The following is a 9,162-nucleotide window of genomic DNA, read 5'->3' on the forward strand; positions in this document are numbered from 1 at the left end:
TTTTCTATGGTGTTTTGAGAACAGATAGAACAAATACATCAAAATCTGTAGCTAATTCGGAAGTCTTACGGCTAAGCTATTTGAGTCAGCCTTCTTTCGCAAGTTCGCAGATGTGTTTCCTATTATCTAACTCTCTATGTCAGTGCTCCCCTACGTTGGTTGCACGGTACAGTCATCTGGGGATGATTTGGGGCATCTAAAAAGTCTTGATACCGAGGCTACAGTCTACATTGCTTGAATCAGCAGCAGGGGGAGGGGGGGAAGCTGGCCAGAAGTTTGTTCTGCGTCTCTTTTTCAAAGCTCTTCCAGGTGATCAGATGGTCAAGTTTAAGGACTGCTGTTTTCTTTATCCGGCTTGCTGGCAGGGGTGCCAGCAATCAGTGAAGGAAAAAGCAGTCAGAATCGACGGTCTAGTTACAAAATTAGGGAAGAACGTTAGTGATTGTTCAAATTGCCATTGGTGAATGAAGCGTTTAAAGAGATTGCTGAACTATTTTCCCTGAATCATTTGAAAATCATAATTTCAGTTTCATCTAATGCATAAAAGCACATTTATAGATTATATAAATATATATTTATTTATGCTGAAATATGCCAGTGAATAAGTTACCCCAATATTTAATCTATAATAATTGCTTTAAATTTGTAGAAGTATTTTGAAAACTATTTTTACTTTATGGCACTTTTTAAAAAATAATTTATTTAAATTTATTTTATGTGTATTGATGTAAAGGTGTCAGATCCCCTGGCAGAGGAGTTACAGATAGTTCTGAGCTGCCCTGTGGGTGCTGAGAACCCAGGTCCTCTGGAAGAACAGTCAGTGATCTTAACTGCTAAGCCATCTCTCCAGCTCCTTATGGGCCTTTTTTTCCCCAAAAACTTTGTTTTCAACATACATATTCCAGCTTAGTCACAACACAGAAGGGATGGTTTTCAAGGGGTAGTTGAGGGTTGCAGGAAGGCCTCCGTTAGAAGCTGATTTTAGTTATTTAGAGAAAATGGTGAATCTTTAAATTATGATCTTTTTAATTAAGTATATTTCCTTCATAAGAATTTTATAGTAAGAATATAAACTATAGCACACACAAAAACCTTCTCTAAAGAGAATCACAAAGCAAAGCAAGAGTCATGAGAGTGGGAAAGTTACCTGTAAGAAAGAGGGGGGGATAACACGGAAGGGAGGAATAAAAAAGAAGGGGTGGGAGAAAGAATAAACAGAATACAGCAAGCACATGTATGAAATTGTCAAAGAACAAATTTAATCAATAAAAAATTCCTTCCAACTTAAGTTCAGTAAATTAGAAGCCGTTACTTATTTGCTTAGATATAACCCCACACAATTATATAGAAGCCTATCCAGTCCAGTTTTTAGAGACAAATAAACCAGGGCTTAAAACCTATCTTGGCCTTTAAAGCTGCTCTTTCTAGACCATATCATTTACCAAGCTCAGGGACTCTTATTTTTTATATCTTTGCAGTGATTACTCTCTGTTATCAGTTTGACTGGAGTTGGAATGACCCATGAAACACACCTCTCTATGTGTCTACGAGGGCATTTCCAAAGAGGTTTGACAGAGGAGGGAGCACCCAGCCTGAAAACAGACCATACCATCCCCTGGACAGAGATCCCAGACTGAATCAAAACGGGCAAAGGAGGAACCTGCTGGTCTCCAATGTCCCTGCTTCTTGCCTGCAGAGGCAATTTGGCAAGCGGCTTCGTGATCCCGCCACTATCCCGTCCTGCTCGATCGACTGTAAACTGAAACCATGAGGCAAAATGAACGCATCTTCCCTAAACGAGGCACTGGTCACAGCGTCAGGGAAGGTAATGGATGCCATATTCTGTGCAAAGTTGTTAGTGCTGGGAGATTTAATAGGGAAGTTTAGAGAAAGCCCTTATCATAGTGCGTGTACATAGCAGGCCCCGAACAGATGGCAGGAGGTTTTTAATTGTGCAAACAGCATTTTGTTTGTTTGTTTAATTTATGATGCTGACGCTGCTGAGAGCTACCGGATGACATCATCTTGCATTTTGGCGGAGGGTGACAAGGTGGGTGTTGAGTCTCTGCACAGCTGAGCTCAAGTCTGTGTGAGTTGAGTTCTTAACCCATCAGGCTCATTAGGTAGCTGAGCAACCGTGTCCTGTGCACTGGATCTGAGACAGGAGCACAAGTCATCCCCCATCACAGCCCGTTTCAGGAGTCACTGAAGGGTAAGGGCCCCACATGGCTATATCCTAATAGTCTTTTCTAGTCTTTGTCATTCACTGATTCTAGCCTGCAAATTTCAGCATCTCTGAGATCAAACTGTACCTTCTGACCAATGGTATCTTAGATCGCTCTCAGCCAGGCACCATTTGGGATGCAGTGATCAGTCTGGACTGCATGACCTCATCTGTTGCTCTTCATACTATTGGCACATGTGATAAAAATCCAAGTCCGGATGAATAACGTTTTCAAAGTTTTTGCACACAGCAAAAATTTAAGTAACAAAAAGTACTGAAGCGTAATTGGCAGGGACTTTCCCCTCCATTCTGGATCACAAAACCAGGATACAATTTTAGAATCGCATCTCGAATTTGATTTTTTTTTGTTTATGCAGTTGTTTAGTAGACAGCTTCCTTATAGGTTCATTAAATGATGATATAGTTTTAGAAGCAAAGCTTCAGGTTCATGTAGTGACAAAAATGAAAATGTAGGATTAGTAAAGATTTCTCATACTTGCCAAATTATTGAACATGATTATCAGATGATTAAAAATTGATATATTTAAGTGTATATGTATTAGTCTAGTAACCAGTGTTTTAGGTACAACCATATAATAGTAGATTTAGAAAGTATTTATAGCTACTGATTATAAGGTGTTGACTACAGGCCAATCATTATTCTCGGTCCTCTCATGTCCTAAGAGTCGATTGTCATTTAGGGCTAGAAGGTAACTATTACAACTGTCACCATGTTATATTTCAGGAAACCAAGACAAAAAACAAGCAACAACAACAAAACAACAACAACAAACACACAGTAAGTGTGGAGCCAGAATGTACACTCGGGTAGTTTGGCTGTAGAGCTGTTGATTGAAGATGCTGTAATGACCAGTGATCATCATGAAGTGTTAGAAGAAGGAATAAGGATGAGGTAAAAATTAAAACAGAAAGATCATGATGGAGTTATAGAGAAAATACAAGAGCGGCATAGGAAGACAATCATCGACGGTAGTTCGCCATGACATACGGTGAGAGTAGTGTTTGTCTAGGTAACTGTAAATTCATCAATGGACAAGGGCTTTGTCAGTTGGTTCATTGTTTTATGTTCAGTTTCTAGGGAGTGCTGAGTACTTTTAGTTGTCTTCATTTTGCCTTTGATCACAAAGAGGGGTAAGGAAAATTAATACTTGAATAGACAATGCTAACTTGAGATTTGACAATGTATTTCAAAATCTTTATAGGGAAAAAAATACATTTGCTCGGCACTGGAATGCCTATAATTTATTCTGAGGAAACAGTAAAAATGAAAATGCTTTATCTATAGTATTTCTACATTCTGTTCCCCCGGGAATATGTCTGTTAACGCAACACATAGCATGGTACAGAGCTGTTGTCCCTAGCAGACTGTTTATGGTCTACTCAGTGGAACCTGTGAAGATTTTAGGCTACACAGCCAAGAGAAGTTAAGGATATAAATGGGGTTGGACCAACTCTTCATAGTAATCATGGAAAGCAACATAGTGATATAGATGGACTTTTCTGTCCAGCCAGCCTCCTTGCAAGTAACCAAAGACGTATCATTAATTATAAATGCTCACCTGATAGTTTACGCTTGTTACTAACTAGCTCTTTTAACTTAAATTAACCCATATTTTTTATCTACGATCTACCATGTCACAATCCCTTTTTCCAAGCACATGGCTTGTTCATCTCCTGCTTCCTCTGCATCTTGCTGGTGACTCCACCCTTCTTCTTCCCAGCATTCTCTCAGTCTGGCTCTCCCACCCCACCTCTTCCTGCCTAACTATTGGCCAGTTGGCTCTTTATTAGACCATGAGAATAAAACATATTCACAGTATACAAAAGGATTATTCCATAGCGTAGTGAAGTCTGGGTAGAGAAGGAAATGTTGTGTGAGCAGGACTTGAATTTGCTACTGTGTTACAAACCAGAGGATGCAGAAGCAAGGAGAGACTTGGTCCTCTAGCTACCAGAGAGAAATATGACCTTCATTGAGACCCACATCAGATTTTAGCCTGCAAAATGATAAGATAATACACTGTCACCCTAGATCTGTGGTAATGTGATAAAATATTAATAAAGATGTCACAGGTGATATTTAAGACTGGTATGTGTAAGTGGCTTGTAAGCTTTAGAATTTTGTAGACCAGTAGAATTTCTAAACAATATGTTAGTGCTAAATGCTAGCTATGGAATTTCCTGCATTATTATAAGAATTACTACTTAAGTTTTAGGGGAAGAATCAGCAGACTGTAATGTAGCTTTTCATAAAAAAAGATAATATAAACATAGCATAGAGGAAGGAACTCAGTTTTGAGGAGACAAATGATGTGGGATTCCCCTCTGTATGTTGTGAATACCATTGGTTAGTGAGGAAACTATCTTAGGCCTCTGATAGGGCAGAGTAGATCTGGGCGGGAAAAACTAAACTGAATGCTGGAAGAAAGGAGGCAGAGGCAGGGAGAAGCCATGGATCCGCCACTGGAGACAGATACACTGGAACCTTGCTAGTAGACCAAGAGCCTTGTGGTAAAATATAAAATAATGGAAATGAGTTAAATTAAGATGTAAAAGCTACCCAAAAAGGATTTAGAGCAAATAGGCCAAGCAGTGATTTAATTAATACAGTTTCTGTGTGGTTATTTTGGGACTGAACATCCAGGAACAACCAAGCAGCCTCCTACTACAGACATATTACACTAGTCTTATTGTTTTGTTTTAATCCAAGGACTGGGAATAAAAAAAAACCACTTAGTGACAGTTACATGATGTAACCCAACATAGAGCTCACATGCTTCATGCATTTGACTGATTCTAGTATGTGAGCTTTGGAGTCACATAGAAAGAGGGACATTGGTATAAAAATAGCAACAGAATTCTTCCCATAATAAATTATTAATATAGTATTCTTAGGGGGTTAGAATTTTAGTTTATAATTTCTTGAATGTTTTTTTTTTTTGGCATGACCTAACTGTGTAGCCTACTGTTATTGAACATACAGATCTCTGGTTCATCTTCCCGATTGATGGGATTAAAGGCATATACCACCATGCCTGGCTGTAATTACTTTTGCTTTAGTTTTTTTTTTTTACCACCCTCACTTTCTTTCCAATTACCTAAATGTGGGTTATTTGTCTTATATAGTTACTATAACAAATCACTATGAACACTGTATCTTAAAGAAGCAAACATGTTCTTTTATAGATGTGCTGGCTGAAATTAGTTCTATGGGATGAAGTTATCATTAGGTTAGGCTGTGGAGTGAACAGAGGATCTACTTTGCAGTCTCTAAGTAGTTTTGGAGATTGCATGTATATACGTAAGTATAAGCACCATCTAAGTGCTCCATTATTAACTTTGCAGTCAAATTATTAGATTTGAATATGGGAAAATCAAAATGATTAATGGATCATGGTCCTATGAGTCAAAAACAAGAATTTACCAATTCTAAAATGTATGAAAGAATTGCAAGAAATATTAGAAATAAATACAACAAATATGTGCAAGGTATTTGTGGAAACGTTCCTTATTTTTAGAAATAACAAATAAGGTCTAAAATAAAACAGCTTTACCCTATTTCTGAATTATAGATTCAATAGTATAAAAATATCAAGCCATTCCAAATTACCCTATAAATTCTTTGCAGTTCCAATAAAAATCCTGACTTAATCCTGGTACGCAACTTGACAAGTTAACCATACATCAGAAAAGATGATAGGTTATAAAAAAAGCCAAAATAATTTTGAAGCGGAACAAATTGACAAAATGAGCTCTACCAATATGAAAACAGAAAGCTGTATTAAGGCAGCATGGTGTCAGCGTGCAGAGAGACAAATAGGCCTGCTTGACATAAACAGAGTAAAGGGGAACAAGCTAGCTGTTGAAATCCCATCCAGTAAACAGGCTTATTCCCCAGGCATAGCAGCAAGCCAGGCACCTATGCTACATAGTAACTTTGTAGGACACTGACATTTCATACCTGGGAAAAGCTTTAGGTTCCCCCCACCTCATCTTCTGAATGGATTGAAGATTAGGTATGGGGAACAAAACTTTTGACATTTGTTTAAAATATTTAGAATTCTGTTCATATGATAGACATCATTTACTGAAAGCTACAACAAAAATTGAGTAGATGACTCAAAGCCATGAAGAAGATATTTATAGAACATTAATATCCGTAGTATCTATGTTCACTGAGCTCATCCAGGAAATGACAGCGCAATAGAAAATGGTTCGACGTAAAAGCAAGCAATGCACGAGGAAAGATCACTGGCTACAACATAAATGAAAAGGTTCATCTCACAGACAGGTGCGTGTCACACAGCAATCCAATGGCTATTACCTCTAAGGCGCAGGTTTCTGTCAGTTCAGATAAACGATACAACACCACACACACACACACACACACACACACACACACACACACACACACGGTACAATCTGGCCCATTTTTCCTGTTTGAAGGGAGATGCAGAAGAAAGAATAAGAAAATAGATGTGAAAACATTGTAAAGGCTCATGAGTGCTGTACAAAAGCACTTATTTAGTCTACGTCGCATCAGCAATGAAATTGTTATTTGATTTTCATCTTAAAAGGATGTGTCTTGTGGTCAATCTCAACGTCCTACGCTGAGGCTAGCAGGAAGTCCACGAGAAAGAAGTCATTAATTGAAGACAAGAATCGCTTGCTCTGACCAACCTCCAGCCTTCCTTACTGCTCACTGCACTAGCCGACTTTTCTTAAAAAAATTGTAAAAGATTTTTTTCTCTTTACCTTGTTCTCACATGCATAAGTGCTGGTGTCCTAGGGGCATAGGATGGATGCCTTGGAGGTAGAATCACAGGGGGTTGTGAACAACTGTCCTGGATTTTGGGAACAAAGCTAAGGTCTTCTCTATCTCTGCAGCCCCAATACTAGTCAGCTTTCTATTTCATTTCAAGTTTACTCGAGACAAGGTTTCCCTCTATAGCCCAGACTGGCTCTGACCCTTTGGTCCTCTTGTCTCACTCACTCTTGGAAGGCTGGGATCACAGGCTCTGCACACCACCATACCTGACACTAACCTAATTCATAATGAACTAAACTATAAAGGGCTAGCTCAGTTGATACTGAAGATGCTACTTTAACAGTAGACGGACTTTTAAATCGTATCAATCCTATTTTAAAATGGAGGAGGGTGCTCTGAAGATTCTTCATCAGATAGCATTTCCTTGATTCAGTCAAAAATGTGTTACACAGTGAGATCTATTTTTCATTTGCTTCCTCGCCTTCTGTTGTAACTTAACATCTTTATATTACTCAGATTAAAATGATAGCAGCATAATATGCTTAGATTTGAAACACTTAAATAGTAGGTGGTCAGAGAAATGTGAATTGAAATCGCTAAGTCAGCTTACCAACTGAACCCAAGTAATTAAAAAACTTTAAAAACATGTTCACATTAAAATGATGCAATATAGTAAACATTTTAGTCATTTTAATTGGTAATTGATTACATTTCTGAGCACTAGCAAGCATCAGAAGGCCCAGAAACAAATGGGATCTTGAATAATTCCAGAATTTTGAATTGCCATGCAGAGATAATATCTTAATTGCTTGCCTTCTTTTTTTCTTTTCGGTGTTTCCCCATTTTCCCCCCTTTGTTCTCGCAATCCAACACAGAAGAAGAAAAAAGTAACTATTGCAGACCTGAGAGCAACAGCAGTGCTGATTGAATGGTGTCACACTACCGGTCATTCTGTCCCCAAAGACCCCATTTTCATGGGCATTAACAACTCCTGCAGCCCACCCACCAGTGATTCTCAGGGTAATAAAACCAAGAGTCGTGCTTCCAGAGAGCCACGGCTTTTCCTGCGGTCACAAAGGATATACTGCACTTTATGGGCTTTCCCCTACTGTCCACATGCAAGGCTTATTACCATTTCACAGAGATGAAAACAAAATGAAAGAAGCAAATTAGTCAACCTGCAGACTACAGAGCGTGCTGAAGCCCACCCTTGAGTTGGACAGCCGTTGTAACGTGCGGTGCTCTGCGGTCATTACACCCAACCATGGCCTCCGTCTCACACATTTTCCCAGTAGAAACTCTAAAAGCACACTAGACCCCATTAGGGACAATTTTTGAGGTTATTAATATTATGATCTAAAGAAAATTACTTGAAATTATTTTTAAATCCTGTCCCGATGTTAAAATGTAACAGATTTTTTTGAAATAAAATTAATCAGTGTAGATGCCCTGAGAATCTGCCTCAAAAAAAGCACTCTGAATAATTACCAATTTTGTGACTACACATTTTTCTCTTTGTGGAATAATGGAGACTCGTGGCTGGAGCTAACAATTATATGCTGATGAACTCCCAATCCTTAACCGTAATAACGGCTTCTCTGCATGCCTTTCTCGTTATACAATTGTATCGCAGCCACTTTTCTAAGGGACATACCAGACTTATTAAAAAGTCTAAAATGAAAACCTTTCCCTCCAGTATTACATACAAATCCTGTTATAATCTCCTACATCATAATCTGGTGTCCACTTCCCCATTCTCTTTAACACTATTTGCAGCCCAATTTAGAGCAATTGATAATCCAATCTTTATGGACACGTGCATTTTGCTCCACCTCTAAAGAGTTAGTAAAAATAGATCAGGGACCATGTTTATTCTGCCCTCACACTCTCCCTAGAATATAGAATAGTGTGCGACCAACTTGGTCTATAGCGAGACCACCGCCATCCCTGCGGGCATAGGCTGGAAAGAGAAACCAATCTGACTTTGCTCCTCTAGGACTGAGTTCACCTTTTTCTTCACCATTCTAACTGAAATATATCTAGTAAACCTAAAAAGTGACTACAAGCTTGACTATTATAGATGAATATCTACTAATCTGTATTTCTTAGTTAGAACAGTATTTTGGATGTGTGTGTTTGTGTATTTGTG

Source organism: Microtus pennsylvanicus, chromosome 9 (assembly GCF_037038515.1).
Source record: "Microtus pennsylvanicus isolate mMicPen1 chromosome 9, mMicPen1.hap1, whole genome shotgun sequence".
Classification (NCBI taxonomy): Eukaryota; Metazoa; Chordata; class Mammalia; order Rodentia; family Cricetidae; genus Microtus; species Microtus pennsylvanicus.